Raw genomic sequence first — 16,504 nt, 5'->3', positions numbered from 1 at the left:
AAGAAACCACTTATGAAATTTTTATGAGCATACAATTCTACAAGGAATTCAAAGTTTAGCTTATGAAACATGGTCTTCAAATGGCCGAGGTATGAAGCCACAAAGTAAACCAATGTTATTGAAATAGAAGATCTGGGTTTCAACTTTTATTAGGATCACTTTGTTTAACTTTCTTTTTGGATATCTCAGCCTTTCCAAAACCGATTTTCACTTAAGTAAACTTTCGATGCCTTGAAGAGAACCTGTATGCTATTTCAAAAAGTTAAAAGCTGAGTCATCACCTAAACCAATACTTAACATCCCTTTTGTTTTAAAGCAAGATATAAACAGGGATACAACTGAATAAAAAAAGTTGTTACATTAGCTGCTTTGTTTCTTACTGTGGCTGATGAACATTAAGGCAATAAAAGAACGAACAATGTCACTTTTTATTGTGTTCAGAGCCTGTATGTTGATCGAGTTTTGGAATATGATGACTGAAATTCCAGAATGGGCCCTATACACCATTTGAATACATTGTACGTATGTATCGAATGGGCAGGCACATAAAAGGGTGGTTTGTTTTTTTTGTGCGTGTTTTTTTTTTGTGTGTGTGTGTGTGTGTGTCTAATTTACAAATCAACTCATAGGTTGTAAAGTTAAGAGTTCTCTGACAGTACCTGAACATTTTGGAAAGTGTTATTCTTTGAAAACAGTTGATGGCACATTAACTTCTTTATGTTTCTTACTGTGGCTGATTTACATTAAAGGTCCAGTTTACCTTTGGGAGCAGTGATTTAAAATATGTTCAAGATATCACATTCGATGCATATGTGTCAGTCTGTTGTATCACAATATCCTACCATTTAAAATGTTCGCAATAAAGCCGAAAGTATAAGGAGATATCAGTATTATTCTTGATAAAGCATATGTTTCTAACTATGGCTGACGGACATTAAGGCGATAGAAGAGTGAACAATGCAAGTTTTAATTCTTGTTTATGGAGCCTGTATGTTGATGTAGTTTCAGATGTGATAACTGAAATTCAAGTTTAGGCCCTATACACCATATAAAAATGCACACTGTATTGAATTGGCAGGCAAAGAAAAGGGTGCTTTCAAATTCATGGAATTTTTCCGTCAAGATGTTTTCACTGCTGTCAGGCAGAAGCTCGGTGGTCTTGTGGAGAAGACGCCTGTCCGGAGATCAGGGGGTCGTAGGTTCAAATCCTGCTCGAGCATGTACGTCCATGATTTATTAACATTTTTTTTTTTCTGCTGTCAGGCAGAAGCTCGATGGTCTAGTGGAGATGACGCCTGTCCGGAGATCAGGGGGTCGTAGGTTCAAATCCTGCTCGAGTATGTACACCCATGATTTTTTATATCATGGCTACTACAGAAACACTGATCAATTCAGTGCTTATTTACATTGATGTAGGGCAAATTGTCAATCAGTTGCAAAGGATGCTTTGTTCTCTAATTTACAAATCACCTCATGGGTTGTAAAGTTAAGAGTTGTCGTACAGTACCTGAACAATTCTGAAAGTGTCATTCTTTGTGTATTGATTCCCTATAAGGATTATTTCCCTAATGAATGTTACAACTATTCATTTTCAAATGAATGTAAATTGAAATGAACAGATTTACCTGTTGCACTATCAAATAACAGTTTCTTTTCACATTGAAATCAGTTATTGGTACATTAACTACTTTATGTTTCTAACTGTGGCTGATGGACATTAAATGCAATAGAAAAATGAACAATGCAAGTTTTAATTCTTGTTTCCAGAGCCTGTGTGTTGATTGAGTTTGGGATGTGATGACTGAAATTCTAGTTTAGTCCCTATAAACTGTATCAATACACATGTATTTTTGTATCAGTAAAAAAAGTTTTAAATTTGGACCGGCAAATACAATCCACTTGATTTACATTAGTGTATCTAGGAATATCAAGGTGTAATGGACACGAAATGATAACTGCTGACCCAATGACAACAGCAAAATGCTCCTTTGCATACAGTATTTTGATATTTCAGCCTTTGTATATACTGCACATTGTGGTTTAAAATGAACTACACAATATACTGGAGAACGGGAGTGTATTGTTAACCTTGGAAATTAAAAAACTCTGTAAAGTTCAAGTTTCTGTCCTACTCTTGTGTTACATGCGTTCACCACTAATGCAGTGATACATGTCATATCATGTACTTTGGAATTTCAAGAAACTCTATTGCAATGAAGCTTTGGCTTTTCCTCACACACACACATGCACCCACACAGATATGAATATGACAACACTTCGCCCGATTATGGAGGACCTTGGTACAAACACGATCGCGCCTTTCGGATATGATGCACAAATTTTCTGGCATTAATCATGAATGCACACTTCAAAATGACACAAATAATGTATGTTTTCACAAAATATGGACAACCTAAATTGTTCTTATCATAATGTATCAGTACAATAAATAGTGTCAGATGATTTCAAATCAATATTTGTATTCTGTGTATGAGGAGTCCATCATTTCAATATTTCTGTCCTACTCTATGTGTTACACGCGTTCGCCCCATACCTATTACACATGTCTTACTTACATACCCACTCAAGCTCTATTTGAATACAAAGTTATCTTTTCCTACTTAAAAATATTTAATATAGGTATTAGGCAACCAAACTCTGAAATATGGATACTCTGAAGACAATTTTAATTTTTCATGTTTTTCCAACCTAAAACTACCCATTTACTGTGGAAATGCCCATGTACATGTACACCATTATGACTTCAAATTTCATTTGGATGTCTTTCAGTGCAGAGTTTATCCCCCAACAATTACTATCTCATAGTATACTGCCCTGAAATATTATTTACTATGTAGAAAAAAAAACACACACACAAAACACATCAGTGAAGATCAGTGTTGAACTGTACATAAAACAAGAGGATTCAAAAGTTTACCCAGTAGAGAAAATATGAAATAACCTCTATCACACAGATTGCCACATCTCGGTTGCAATATAAATTTTCCCTTTATTGCTCTTTGTAAATCCTATTCTGGAATCCTGTGAAGGAAGAATCCAAATCTTTGGATATCAGGCAGGCTTACAATTAAATGTCAGGGCAATCCACAAAAGCTGCTACTGATCACAAAAACAAAATGATATGATCTTTAAAAGGGAACGCAAACCCAAAAAGCAATGTGGATCGAGTGAAAGCCGCATCATTAGTAGAACACATCAGTGAAAAGTTTGAGGAAAATCGGACAATCGATGCAAAAGCTACGAATTGTTAAAAGTTTTGGTGTTGGAACCGCTGGATGAGGAGACTACTAGAGGTTATGACGTATGAGTGGACAACACTACAAAGAAAATATAAAGAAAATTCAACAAAAATTCACTTTTCTAACAAGGTATGTCATGAAAGAGCACTTGACTAACTGCTTTCAGAAAGCAGGGGAAATAATTGCTACCCTTATGTCAGTATCAAGTTGATGGAATTTGTAATTTTCATGAAAAATGAATTTTTGTGGAATTTTCTTTATATTTTCTTTGTATCGTTGTCCACTCACACGTCATAACCTCTAGTACATTGTAGTCTCCTCATCCAGCGGTTCCAACATCAAAATTTCAAAAATTCAGAACTTTTGCATCGATTGACCAATTTTCCTCAAACATTCACTGATGTGTTCTACTAATGTTGCTGCTTTCACTCAATCCACATTGCTCTTTGGGTTTGCGTTCCCTTTAATAATACAATGAATCTTATGGTTTTTTAACAGAGCAGAGAGTACAAGTACAATACATCACAAACTGACATTACAATGAAATACTGTACGGTAAATTTCAATGTGTAAGTATGCAAAAAAAGTTTTATAACAGATCTTCCTAATTGATACCTGGGCCCTGTTTTATGAAGAGTTATAATTGATTATATAGTTGATTTCTATCATAAGTCAATGGCAGCCTATGTGGTATTAAACAAAGGGGATTTACAAATGATTACATCTTTTGATAAAACGGGGACCTGGTAGTACAGCTTGAAGTGTGTGGGATAAAAAGATGAAAGCATTACACTGGAAAAGGGTCCTTGACTTGTCTGGTTCAACATCAGCACTGGTACAACAGTATACACATGTGCATGACAATGGAACTTGTACATTCTAACCACATTTCAACTGGATGTGTTTGCAATTACCGCACAGGGTTTTAAATACATTGTAAATGTCAGTACATGCCCTGGCAACGTTAGCCCTCTTTGCGGCTCAGCACAGACCCAGGTCTGCTGACCCAGATGTGGTGTGCCTGACTGAGCAATTTTCTTCCAATATGTGCTTCCAATCCGCCGCCCGCGCTGGGCTAGAGAACCTCTGCGGAAAATTGAATGTGATAGGGCAGAGAACAGGAACCAATGTCGAATACACAGAGGTATGCAGCTACAGCAGCTAGGCAGATTCAAATTAAGTGAATGCGAATTGACAAGCGATTGTCATTACTGTCAGGCGAAAGGCGTTGAGATTGATACGGGGAATTGTTTCAGCATAAAGGGATAGGGGTGACGGAAGGGGGAGATTTGGGGCTTTGTGACGATCGATTGGATGAGGGCATGAATGGCACACGGCGACAAATTTATAAACACAATATCCCTGATGCCACAATGCACTCTGGTGGAATACGATGTATCAGGCTTTCCCCACCATGAACTTTTCGAGCCATCTCTTAGATACTGGAAAGACTCAATCTCCTGTCCATACAAGTAGGCATTTGACTGCTACAAGCCATTCCATAGTGGAAATGCAGTCAAAAGTTCACTTGCCTAACATAAAAAAACTACAACTATGGACCTACATTGTACGTAGAGTACCATCCATATCAGGTACTGTTAAAAAGCATTTTGTGCAGCCTGGTTGGTGTACGAAATGCTGTTTATCAAATGTACTGCTATACTTTGCATATATATTTATCTATAATGTATTTAAAATGTATAATCTTACCACTAGATATGTAGCAGGACAATTTATATCAAGCCGAAATTTGGCAAAATGACAGTCTGATATGAAAGGTACATGTAATAGTGTTGACTTAAATTCTGATGAGAATCCACAGGGAAGTTCAAAAAAGATTACTTCTACCTTCACAACAGCTGAATAATATGCTTCCCTAGCATACAAACCTGTACTACAAGGTACATTTACAGTAGATACAACTTCTTGTTCATTCAAGTTACTTTAACAGTTAATTCTACATCACGTTAAAGTTGATTTTAATGAATGAGGTAGAATCAGGTGCACACAAGATGGTATCTTAGAAGTTTGTTTTTATTTTTTCAAATTGAACCTACCAAAAAAGGAAAGTTGCAGATTGTTAAAACTTTCCCATAATCCACAAAATCCATGATATTTATACAGTTAGTCCCAACCACTGAACTGGCACAGGTGATAGCAGATGTCATTACTTCAAAAGTCTTCCACTCACACAAATTTTCATCAAATTTCCTCTTTTTTTCCTTTGAATTGATACACTTAAGGTGTGTCCCTTACATCATATCTTGTGGTCTTATAATGCCAGCAGACCCATACTGGCATTTTTGGGGAAAATCTAATGCTGTACATCATGGACCAAAAACACGACTTCATACTGACCAATAAAAATGAGAGGGTTGCAAGGTGGTGACTTGACTGCTTTCTCTGATTTGTATGTATTTGGAAGCAATATTTGAAAAGTTTGAATTCCAATTCTTACAGTTACTACTTTATATTAAGTCCAATTTTACTGAAACTTCAATCATTTCGTTAGTCTTGATTTTTACTCTATTCATCAAAGTCAACTTTAACTTCTTGTGGCACTGCACTTTCAGTGATAGGTAGGTGATCACGTGCAGCTTTCTGCCACAAACTTCCCTTCCCAACTGATAACTAATTGTGGCACAGTACAGTGTAATAATGTGTGTAGCAGGAACACAGTGAATTACTGACATGTGTACATCACTGTACACTGCGCATCCAAGAAGGGTTGCGATGCAACGTCTTACAGTAGTCGTGAACATGAATTTCCTCTGGGATGAATGGGTGAGGGGGGTGGGGCAGGAAATCTTATTACCCAATACGATGAGCGCATCCTCCATACATGCCCCCATCTGCACACCTCTGCTTCCCCCCTATACCAATACATAATTACCCTATATACAATGTAGGTTAACCCGCTCCGTATGGGAACCTGATGGCCTGTGTATTAAGTCTACGGGCATTTCAGAATTCAGTATAGAACAGGTTAAGAAACAGCCATAATGTGCAGCAGTACTATGCAATGCCTCTCTGGCATGGGCAGAAAAACATGAAGCAGCATATCAATGTGGAATACAAGCAGAGTATTTCATTGTACAGCCAACAGTCACAAACTACAATGTAATGTTGAAGTTGAAGTTGAAGTTGATGCTAAGACTCCATGTACTGTACAACCATGTAAACTTTTACTTGAATCACTTACTGATTTGAATGATAAGATATTGTATTCAATAATCTTGGTGCATGTTGGGGTTGTTTTTTTTTTTTTCTTCTCTTTTCTATACACCTTCAAACAGATGGTCACAATCAAATATGATATAATACACTTTCAGATACTCTGTGTGAAATTTGAATCAGTGTGGGTGCGTACAACTTTCTATTAAATACCAAACAGAAAAAGATACAGAAGTACATGTAGGATTCACACACTGTACTGTGATGCTGACATACCAGGTAAACATGTTCAAAAAGTATTACTACAGAAATGATTTCCGCACAGCTCTACATCTGTACAACCTGTATGTGAAAGGTCAAAACTTGAAATAAAGGGAAGACACCAAGATGTGTGCTTGTGTACATGTACGTGTATCATGAGCCGTCAATAACACAAGTCGGTTACACATTCCTCCTTTAAATTGATACAAACTTGTACTTCCTTGACTGGACAGTCGGTGCTGTATGGCAACACGGTCTCATCCTCGACAAAAATCAACAGAAAATTTCTGTGAATTCCTTCCTTCTCTGTCACACGATGCTCATGCTTGAGCCAGGAAAGAAGACAGAGAAAAAAAAAAAAATAGCCGACAGCTTCTCAATTTCCTTGTCCTTTGAAAGCAGCCATATATGGTACGCGACACAATCATCAAGCATCTCTCAACCATACTTCACGCGCAGTCCACTTAACAGTTGCACAAACATGAAAGATGACCTCCCCTGCATTCGACAGAACCATTATGTGTAATCTTGGCGTTCAACATTTAAACAATGCGAAAAAGAAAAAGGAAGTCCCATTTCTCCATGCATAGAGCTAGTAAAATGTTAATGATAATCATGAATATCACACTATGTTTGTTTGTTCGTTTGTTTTTAACCTACATATCCTGGGCCGGCTGCCAACATTTAACTGTGAAAATCAGGGAGACTCCAAAGACCAATTGTGACCGTGCACCTCAAAACGAACATAAAGTCGCACACACTGATTTTGCGTGAGGACTGAAAATAAGTGAAATGGGTCAACCTAGCCGAACTTGACTTTTTCATATTTTCTGAAAGAGCGGGTCTTCTTTTACATTATGCTAAAATTTGGTATCATAAAACGGGCAGGAAAATGTGTTTTTTTAGCAGTTTATCTCGAACATTTTTTGTAGAATAGTGTGATTAGGTGTGTCTTTAGAATCCCTTTTTCATTTCAGAAAAACCTTGTCCACACTCTTCACTTTCAACTCTAATAACTTTTGAAAGGATAGTGCTACTGCTTTGAAAGTTGGCATTAATTATAGACAGAATGTGTTAATGAGGCATGCTTGATTTTAGTTTAATCTGATAATTCCTTCATTGTTGTTACTCTGGTGGTTTACTCCCTGTTTTTTTGTCCCATTAATCGTACAGCCAGCACGGTTTGGTAAAGATTAAGCGCTTGAATAGACACTGTACTTCAGAGCCTCTTTTCTCAGTTCACACTTTTCCTGAGTTTGTGCTTTCTTTCCAATATTTAGATAGGTTAGGAGAGTCCATTTGATTTGAGTTATACATCATTTCAAAGCTTAAAGTCTGCTCTTTCAGAATATGGTCTAATCTAAAAATTCATGTCTGGCGACTTTTTGTTTGTTTTGAGGTGCAGGGTCACAATTAGACGCTTGCATGTTGTATCTCAGGGATACAAGGTACAATCTGTTCCCAAATCAGGGACTGTTACATTCTCTTCTCAGAATAGTATCAGGACATTATATAAAAGTTTCAGGAATCCTCCTGCAGATTCTCAGGCAGAGGCAACATTGTAGCTCTACAAATCACACATTTTCACCAAAAAAAAAAAAAAAACCAAACAAACAACTTTCTGCACATAGCCTCAAAAAGCCCAAATCAATTCTTATCTCTGTGGCCCTCTATCCCCGGTTTGGTGCATTTTTTGGCTTGAATATAATAATGTAAAATATTGTAATACTTTTCATTGTTGTATGGTGTGTTTTTTTCAGGAAGAATGAAACCTTCTCTCTCATTTGAGGCGTTTTTGGAGGTACAATGTCATTTATTTCAGTGGTAGATTAATATCAAATGCCTCTAAATCACTGAGATTCAAGAACACTACTTTTTTTACCTTTCAATTGGCAACACATTTTGAAGATTAAAAGTTGTATTTGTTTCAAAAGCCTCCTCTCCACCCCCCCCCCCCCCCCCCCCGATATTGTCCAGATATGGTGAATCTAATCTTCTTTTACCTGATATATTTAATGTATACCTGTAGTCAAGTTCAGAGGTGATAATAATGATAAGAAGATAGAACATTATATGGGTTTTGAACTTCAATGGGGGGGGGGGGGGGGGGGGGGAGGTGAGAATTCCTTGAAGCTCTACAGCCTGTACTGTACTTTGTATGTGAATCAATCCATCTTGATGAAAGAATGTGTGGGGAAGAATCAGGCAAATAACACAAGGTAGAAAGAAAGTTATGATAAATTGCCAGTCACCAAAGAAAATTAAGCAATTAATGACAATTAATTAACACGCACTAATGTTATTGTTATCATAATCGACAGCATGGCTGAAAATGAATACAAAGTCCTCAATATATCTCGAGCTGTTTTCCCAAAGATAAGGCTCCTCTGGATCGAGTGAAACTAAAAGTGTTGCATGTTCAAAAGTATTACATACCAGTATAAGGAATCTCACTAGCACAATGACTTTGTCATATGGCCGAAATAGTTCCCTGTTTACATGTAGGATGCTGTATAAACATGTACAAGCTGTACATGATTTATGACTCACTGACTTGAAAATAATTACAGCTTAAATGCTGTCGGGGAAAATTGTTTCCATGTTCAACTTTCAAGTCGAGTGTTAAGAGTTGTAAATAATCTTCTACCAAAAAGAGGCCAAGCACAAATGGTGGCCTCTGTAAAATAATAATAATAAACAAATAAATAAATAAAAAATACTGACACAGTTTATTAGCTTTTTACTGTATAAGCTGTTATTTTCGCGTACAGATATTTTTCGCAAATTAGAAGGTGACAGACGTTTTCGCGAGATGTTGATTTCGCAAATTGACACCAACGCTATCTTGCATGTATTGTTACTCTAGTGTATGGCGACATTTTCGCGCGTTGTTACATTCACAATCCAACTGTGATTCGCGAAATTCGCGAAAATAACCACTTATACCGTAACTGAAGGCAAAACTTATTCTCTTGATGAAAAAAAAAAAGAAAAAAAAAAACAAAACAATAACTGAAACTTGCATATATACTGGTACAGGACTGTATGTCAATCATAGAATACAAAATTACATTACAAAAACACACATTATGGCAAATCTCACAACTACTCACAATCTACGTCGACTAGACTCTGACTTTATACTCCTGTTTAAAAATATGTTAGCCTTCAAAATTCCATTCGTGTGTGTGTGTATGTGTGTGTTTTCTATATTATACATGTGAAACTTTCTGTGCTCTAAAATGTATTCATCAAAGTCAACTTCAACCGGGAGAGAATTCTGCACTTCAACATAACATTTGACTCTGCTGTTTAAGAAAAAAAAAAATAATAACATTTAAAAAAAAAAATGGCAATGGTTTCTGGCTGTAATTTAAAAAGTTCTTACGTATACAGATACCTTTCTTCAGGGGCTAAATTCTTCTTTGATACTTCATGTTGATAGTGCAAAAGAACTGCCTGTGCTCGCATTTGGAAAACAAAAACTTGTCCATCAATCTATATCAGATGTACTGTATACGCCGAATATTTCACGAGGTTTTTATTTTCGCGAATTTCGCAAGTCAGGTGCTATTCGCGAAATTAAAGACATGCGAAAATATTGACTCTGATCCCGATGTGAATGTGACGTACGCATGTGCACTTCTCCGTTCAGTACAGACTCCACGATTGCGAATTTAACCACTCGCGAAATCGTCGGGAAATCCCGATTCGCGAAAATTTAGACTCATGAAATATATGGCGTATACAGTATTCCACACCAGTCAACCTTGAACAATGTGTCTCCTACAGTATGTAATAGTCTCTTGCAAGGTTGTTGAGGACAAACTGCATCACTGTACAAGAGCCCCTGAAGTGTGGGTTTATACGCATTGCAACCATTTCCAAAGGATGTATTTTTATGGTCATCTCAAATGATTAATTGTCATTCGAAGAGGAAGTGCTGTGACAGTCATGACCCAGAGGGTTTTAATGTTGTGTTTCAAATCAGACTGCAAATACATATCATATGGAACTGTACACGTACGGATACAGTTGTACGTGTTAACACACAATATTTGGACACACACACACACACACACTCAAGGAACCATACTGTTGATTCATGTTGACACTCCAAAACCATGTCATCAAGATTGAGCTATTTCTACAGCTTGGAGAAATCTGAACAGGGATCACACAAAAGTAAGGAAAGTGTTCAAACATATTAACATTAAAACGATGTAAAGCCACGTGATTCAATTGATTTGTAACAGTGTTGTACAATGTATAGGCCCTATGCTGTATACCACAGTACAGAATATGTCGACATAAGTATCCATGTACAAAATATAGACACTGAGTATGTACACTTATTTTTTGATTACTGAGTAATCCACGCTCGATGCCTGTAGTTTTTACCTATAGATAACTATTTTATATTTTGTATTTAATGTACAGTAGAATAAATTTGTTATTACTGTACAGCGCCGTAGGAAAGTAGTTTGGAAAACAGGTCAACCCTGCAGTATAAACAAATGAAACCAAAAAGTAAATGATATAATATACAGCTTTGTAACTGATGAATAACTTCTTCGAAATTAAGAAAGGATGAATTACAAATAGTATTTAGGTAAAGAAATGCAAACTGCACGGCACCAAAAGGAAAACACAAAATTTGAACCTGTCATAAACTTATAGATACTTGACAGTGAGTTTAATATGAAATACACTGTATGAAGAATCAATACATTGTAGGTTTAAAGACAACACTTTCCCCACTGCTGCTGGCAACTTTAGCAAAGTATGATGATGATGAAGTTTAATAGAATAGAGGTGATCATACACTTCTGATAATAATGATAAATTTTATGTATAATAATAAGATAAATTGTTTCTTTTGACAATGCTGTCTGTAAGAAATATAAAATCATGGAGTGATCTCATGTATAAATCTTTGTAAACCCATAAGGCATACTTGTTACATATTAAGTTCTGATTACAACGTGAGGGATTCTATGAAAGCTATTAAACATTAAAAAAAAAGATTCCTACCTACTATTAAATTCTTGTAATAAATCTGTGCCTTTAGAGGTACAACAGTAGCATTGGTCTTTTACACATTTTTTGGTTTGAGGCAGTGGGAACAGGGGATTTGGTACGGTACTACACTTGTACAAGTCTTGCCTTTTAAAAGCTTGTTAGTCATTTCAAACAAAAGTCAAAGGTTCCTATTTGAGTGAAAACATGCAAGTGAAGTCTTGCAAGAGGTTTTGAAGAATCAATACCAATTATTTGCTGTGCATTGTTGATACAGCACACTACACTGCATTCACTCATGAACACAAAACACAAAGTGGTGAATTCTTCAGTGATGTTTCCCGACTTACATTGTATGTACAGCCTGTACATCATATAACGCTCACCTTTAATCCAACATACTACAAGCTCTCTTGTATGACCATGTGGTTCCGCTGGATCGGTCCCTTCAAAGTCGTTATTAACAAACTCTGCATGGCATGGGAAGCCTGCAGTAGGCATTGTAAAATCCTGATCTGTGCTGCTGATCCAATGTGGGCTTTTGTTAAGTGTGCAAATGTATGTACAATGAAACTTTACTGGCCCAAATTCTCACTGGTAATACTTAAAGGTAGGGAATCCCATTTGCATGCCTCAAATGAAGAGTTGTATAAATACAGTGGTATGCTGAAGAGAGTATCATTTTAGAAACTCCCATAAAGTATTGAAAGTGGAAGGTAACATTTAGTACATTTTTATTGACCGTTAGATTTTGAATTGAATTTTTTTCGGGGCTCACCGTAAATTCCAGTACATAACTAGGCTACCTTTGCAGACCCATGCACTGCATGTGTGTCCATCATGTATATTTTGTGAAGAAAGTTCATCAAAACTTACAAACATTTATATATATATATATATATATATATATATATATATATATATATATACACATTCTTGCCACACACTCTATATGTTATTACATCAGCTCTTATACTTTTAGATTTGTGTTTATAGATAAAAAAAATACAGAAGACTGCAACAAAAAGGCTTAACTGTGACTGACACACAGAACTACTGAGTAGTTAAGTTTTGTGCATTATTCAAATTGTAGATAACTGTTGACTTCCAAATTTCTCAGCAGTGGCCTAAACAAGTCCCCTGAGGTTCATATTTAATGTTTTGCTGCATTTTGGGAGGTCTGTAAAAGGTATCCCCTACCTATAAAGGAGCACTGTGACAGCCTGATAGGATCTTTTCTCCTAAAAATATTTTTTGCCAGTCTATGATCTACAGAGGTACACAATAAATTGTATGTGACACTATCAAACTTAATAAGGGCATGATCTCACTTTGCATTATGTCAGATTCTTTCCCTGTGAATGACATTCATTTTCTATACGGCCTATGACTATTAAAGGACAGTCATGAGCTCCGCTCTCTATAAAATCTCAAGTGCACCTTTAAACCTGTACATCAATGTACACCTGTAGTATCACATTCAATGAAATCTAGTAGATCCTACCATTCTTTGAATTTAACAGTGAGTCCAGAAATTCAAAATAAAATATCATGTGTCTCTTACTTTACAACCCATGATGAGGTAATTACTTGTTTACATTTTAACATGGGAACACCAACCAGTTGAAAACGTTAGTTTTGAGGCATCCAGTCTGACCCTGGATCATGTGCGCCTGAGATAATTATGGAGTTTTTGTGGAAATGCTGCTGTATTACATACAAATATGAAGTCTTTCTTTCAATCAAAGTCTCAATATGTGATTGAATGTAGGCTACAATGTTTACTGGATTACAACATGTACATGTAGTTTAAAGGGATCATATAGTTTTGGTTGAGACCTAATTTCAGGTTTCTAACATGTTTTGGTGAGATAATGAGAAACCTCTTTTGAAATATGAAAGAGCATGTAATTCCATGAGGAATTCAACGTTTATTTGATGAAAATTGGTTTTGAAATGGCTGAGATATCCAAAACCGAGCGATTCTAATAAGTGTGGGACCCACACTTTGTTACGATCGCTTTGTTTTATTTTGTTTTTGGATGTTTCAGTCATTCCAAACCCGATTTTCATCAAATAAACTTTGAATTCCTCATAAAATGGTATGCTCTGTGCTATTTTATAAATGTTTTCTTGGTATCTCGCAAAAAGTTAAAAGCCCAGTTCTCATCTTCACCAATACTGTACCATCCCTTTAAACACTGCTCACTCAAAAAAGTATGCATTCCAGTCACAAATTTGCAGGAGATCCAATAATGAACTGTAGTGTACCATGTCAGTTGGAAGAATGCATACCGTTCAATCCATGACATTTCAAATGTCAGTGGCTGACACAAAAGAGATTCTCACAAAGAATATAAACTAACCTGCCTGTTAAAGTACGGCATGAAACACAACAACTGCACCACAGGAATCCTTCAAACTGCAGTTTTCTAACGTCAGATCAACTTTGAGATCATCTTCTTTTGGGGGACCACAGGATTCCCTACCTATGCGCATAAAGAGCAATGCCTTTTAACTTCAAAAGATAAACAGCCTAAAGGTAGCTAAGCATGTATTATACAATGTATACAGAGTACACCTGTACCTGTTGTGAAAAAAAAAAAAAAATGAAGGAAACCACCCAGGACATAACAAAAGATATCTCTCACTTGCCTTGATACCAATACTTCAATCAATTTTTTAATATACAAACCATAAGTGAGACATTGGTAGCAAATATTGTAGGACAATACAGATTCAACGTCTCAAACTAGAGATGCATACTACAGTACATGTATTTTAACAACTGCCTCTGTTCTCATTTTACTGATAAAAAGATTCAAAAGAAATAATGGCAATATGTCCATGTAAAGGTAATGGCAACTGTTATATTTGAAGATGATATCGAGAATACATTTGACAGTGCTGGAAGCAAATTCTTGATTTGTGCTGTGCAAATTACAATCGACCATATTCCTAAACATACCTCCAGCAGAGCCTCAATCCAGTGAGTTTTTCATCAAAGAGAAGAGAGAGAGGAACAAAACCACACACTCAGGCTGAAATGTTAATAATGCTACTAATCAATAATTCATCCACAAAATACAAATTTTGTCAATTCTCAAATGAAGTGCCTCCCAAGAAGTTGGTTTACTCTCAGCGACATGGATGCACTCACGGCATATTGGGCAGACATTGATCTGACTCCATTCACTCAGAAGTAATACTAATGGCCCGGAAAGATCGTCCACTGCACTCCGGAGCGCAGGGCTCCCTCGTGGCTCGGCATTTGCACAGCAACTATAGGATGCTAAGCATGATGATGCGGATGCATTTCTGGGGTCCTTAATACTCTAGTTTCAATTTGCAGGGAAACATGGTACATCTGAAGTTCAACATTTGTATTCAGGGTTCTTCTGGACTGAATCCCAAGAGTATTTGTTGCTCTTTTTGAAAAACTTTGTTACAAAATCATATTTTCAAAATTCAGAATGTGTAATTACATGCATGATGGCTTCAAATATGGTTTTATAAAAGACAATGGCACTAAAAAAAAAAAATGGGAATGAAATTGAAACCATCATAATTTCGTCTATGGTTCCAACCTATTTTATTCTAATGCTGAAAGACAAACAGTAATCTTTTTTTTTTTCACGACATATTTCATGGAACTGTAGCTTTCCACACTGGGGGTGGGAGGCTACAATGTACACTCCATGTACAAGTATAATTGCACACAGTACTAGTAATACTGATACTAATAATCAGATCTAAATATTGTAGACATTAATTTTCACAAGACACAATGAGTAGGCTTTAAAAAGCAACTTTGAAATCATTCTCTGCACAGTTTCCGAGTACACTAAATGGAAATAAAGTCCGGTCAACTAGATTCATGTACAATGTAGTTTATACTTGACTCTGATAATCAAAGTGCTATGGATAGTGAGACAGCTTGAAGCGTGTGCAGGTTCAGGGAAAAACAATTTACAGCCTCAGACGAGTTTTTCCATAGAAAGAAACTGTTTGACCTGCCTATATTTATGCTCACACGCAGTTGCCAAACTTGAAGTTTAGGTCGAAAACTTTAACTGTCAATGATTAGCTCCACTTGTGAATTCACGATGCGGGTTCACACGTGCACCTGAACAACCTACGAGCGAATCCCCCTCAATGATTACAATAGAAGTGCAGCTCAGTCTTTAATATGACCATACAAAAAAGCACAGCTGGAGGTTGACCCGGATGTGATCGAGAAGCGCACTTATAAATAAACTCACAAACACGTTGATTATTGTGTCCACACGGAGCGAAACTACGAGTGGGGACCCCCGTGGCTTGTGGAGAGAGCGTATAAAACCCTATAAAGATGTCTCACGGTTTAATAATCATCGACTAAACTTCAAGATTGCTAACTTTGGAGCGCGTCAACACAGTGCTAAACTACATACTAATCATTGTGAGTTAAATTTTTTACCTAAACTACATACATGTAAACTGTAATGTTGTTCCCAGTGTTTGAGTACAACCACTACGACTACTGAGCTTTGCGATGCTGCTACAAGTGCACTGTACGATGATGATAGGACCCCTAGCTGAGCCTCATCCAATGACACATGAGTTTCTTTAGTTTGTAGGCTCTTCAATCAAATAATAAGGAGCCAAAAGGATGCCAAGTGCTCAATATCACATTAGATCATTCCCAATTCATTCCCCATAAATATTCATTCCAAAATTAGAAGCAGCAAACCTCGACTGCCAGCGAATTCATGCCGTGTACTTGGCTAACTGCCAAGAAAAGGAAAGTG

General features: G+C 36.6%; 1 protein-coding gene and 1 non-coding gene across 2 annotated transcripts in view; one reads left to right on the top strand and one right to left on the bottom strand.

Annotated features, from left to right (window-relative positions):
- The window catches only part of LOC140234029 (CYFIP-related Rac1 interactor B-like), an 83,561-nt gene that overhangs the window by 53,796 nt on the left and 13,261 nt on the right, over positions 1–16,504 (bottom strand). The gene's annotated exons all lie outside the window — the stretch shown is intronic.
- On the top strand, positions 1,269–1,341 carry Trnas-gga (transfer RNA serine (anticodon GGA)). The gene has a single exon. It is a non-coding gene; the product is annotated as a tRNA-Ser (tRNA).

The sequence above is a fragment of the Diadema setosum genome, chromosome 10, assembly GCF_964275005.1.
Source record: "Diadema setosum chromosome 10, eeDiaSeto1, whole genome shotgun sequence".
Lineage (NCBI taxonomy): Eukaryota > Metazoa > Echinodermata > Echinoidea > Diadematoida > Diadematidae > Diadema > Diadema setosum.
Note: the sequence above shows the minus strand (reverse complement) of the source record. Positions and strands in the feature narration are given on the sequence as shown.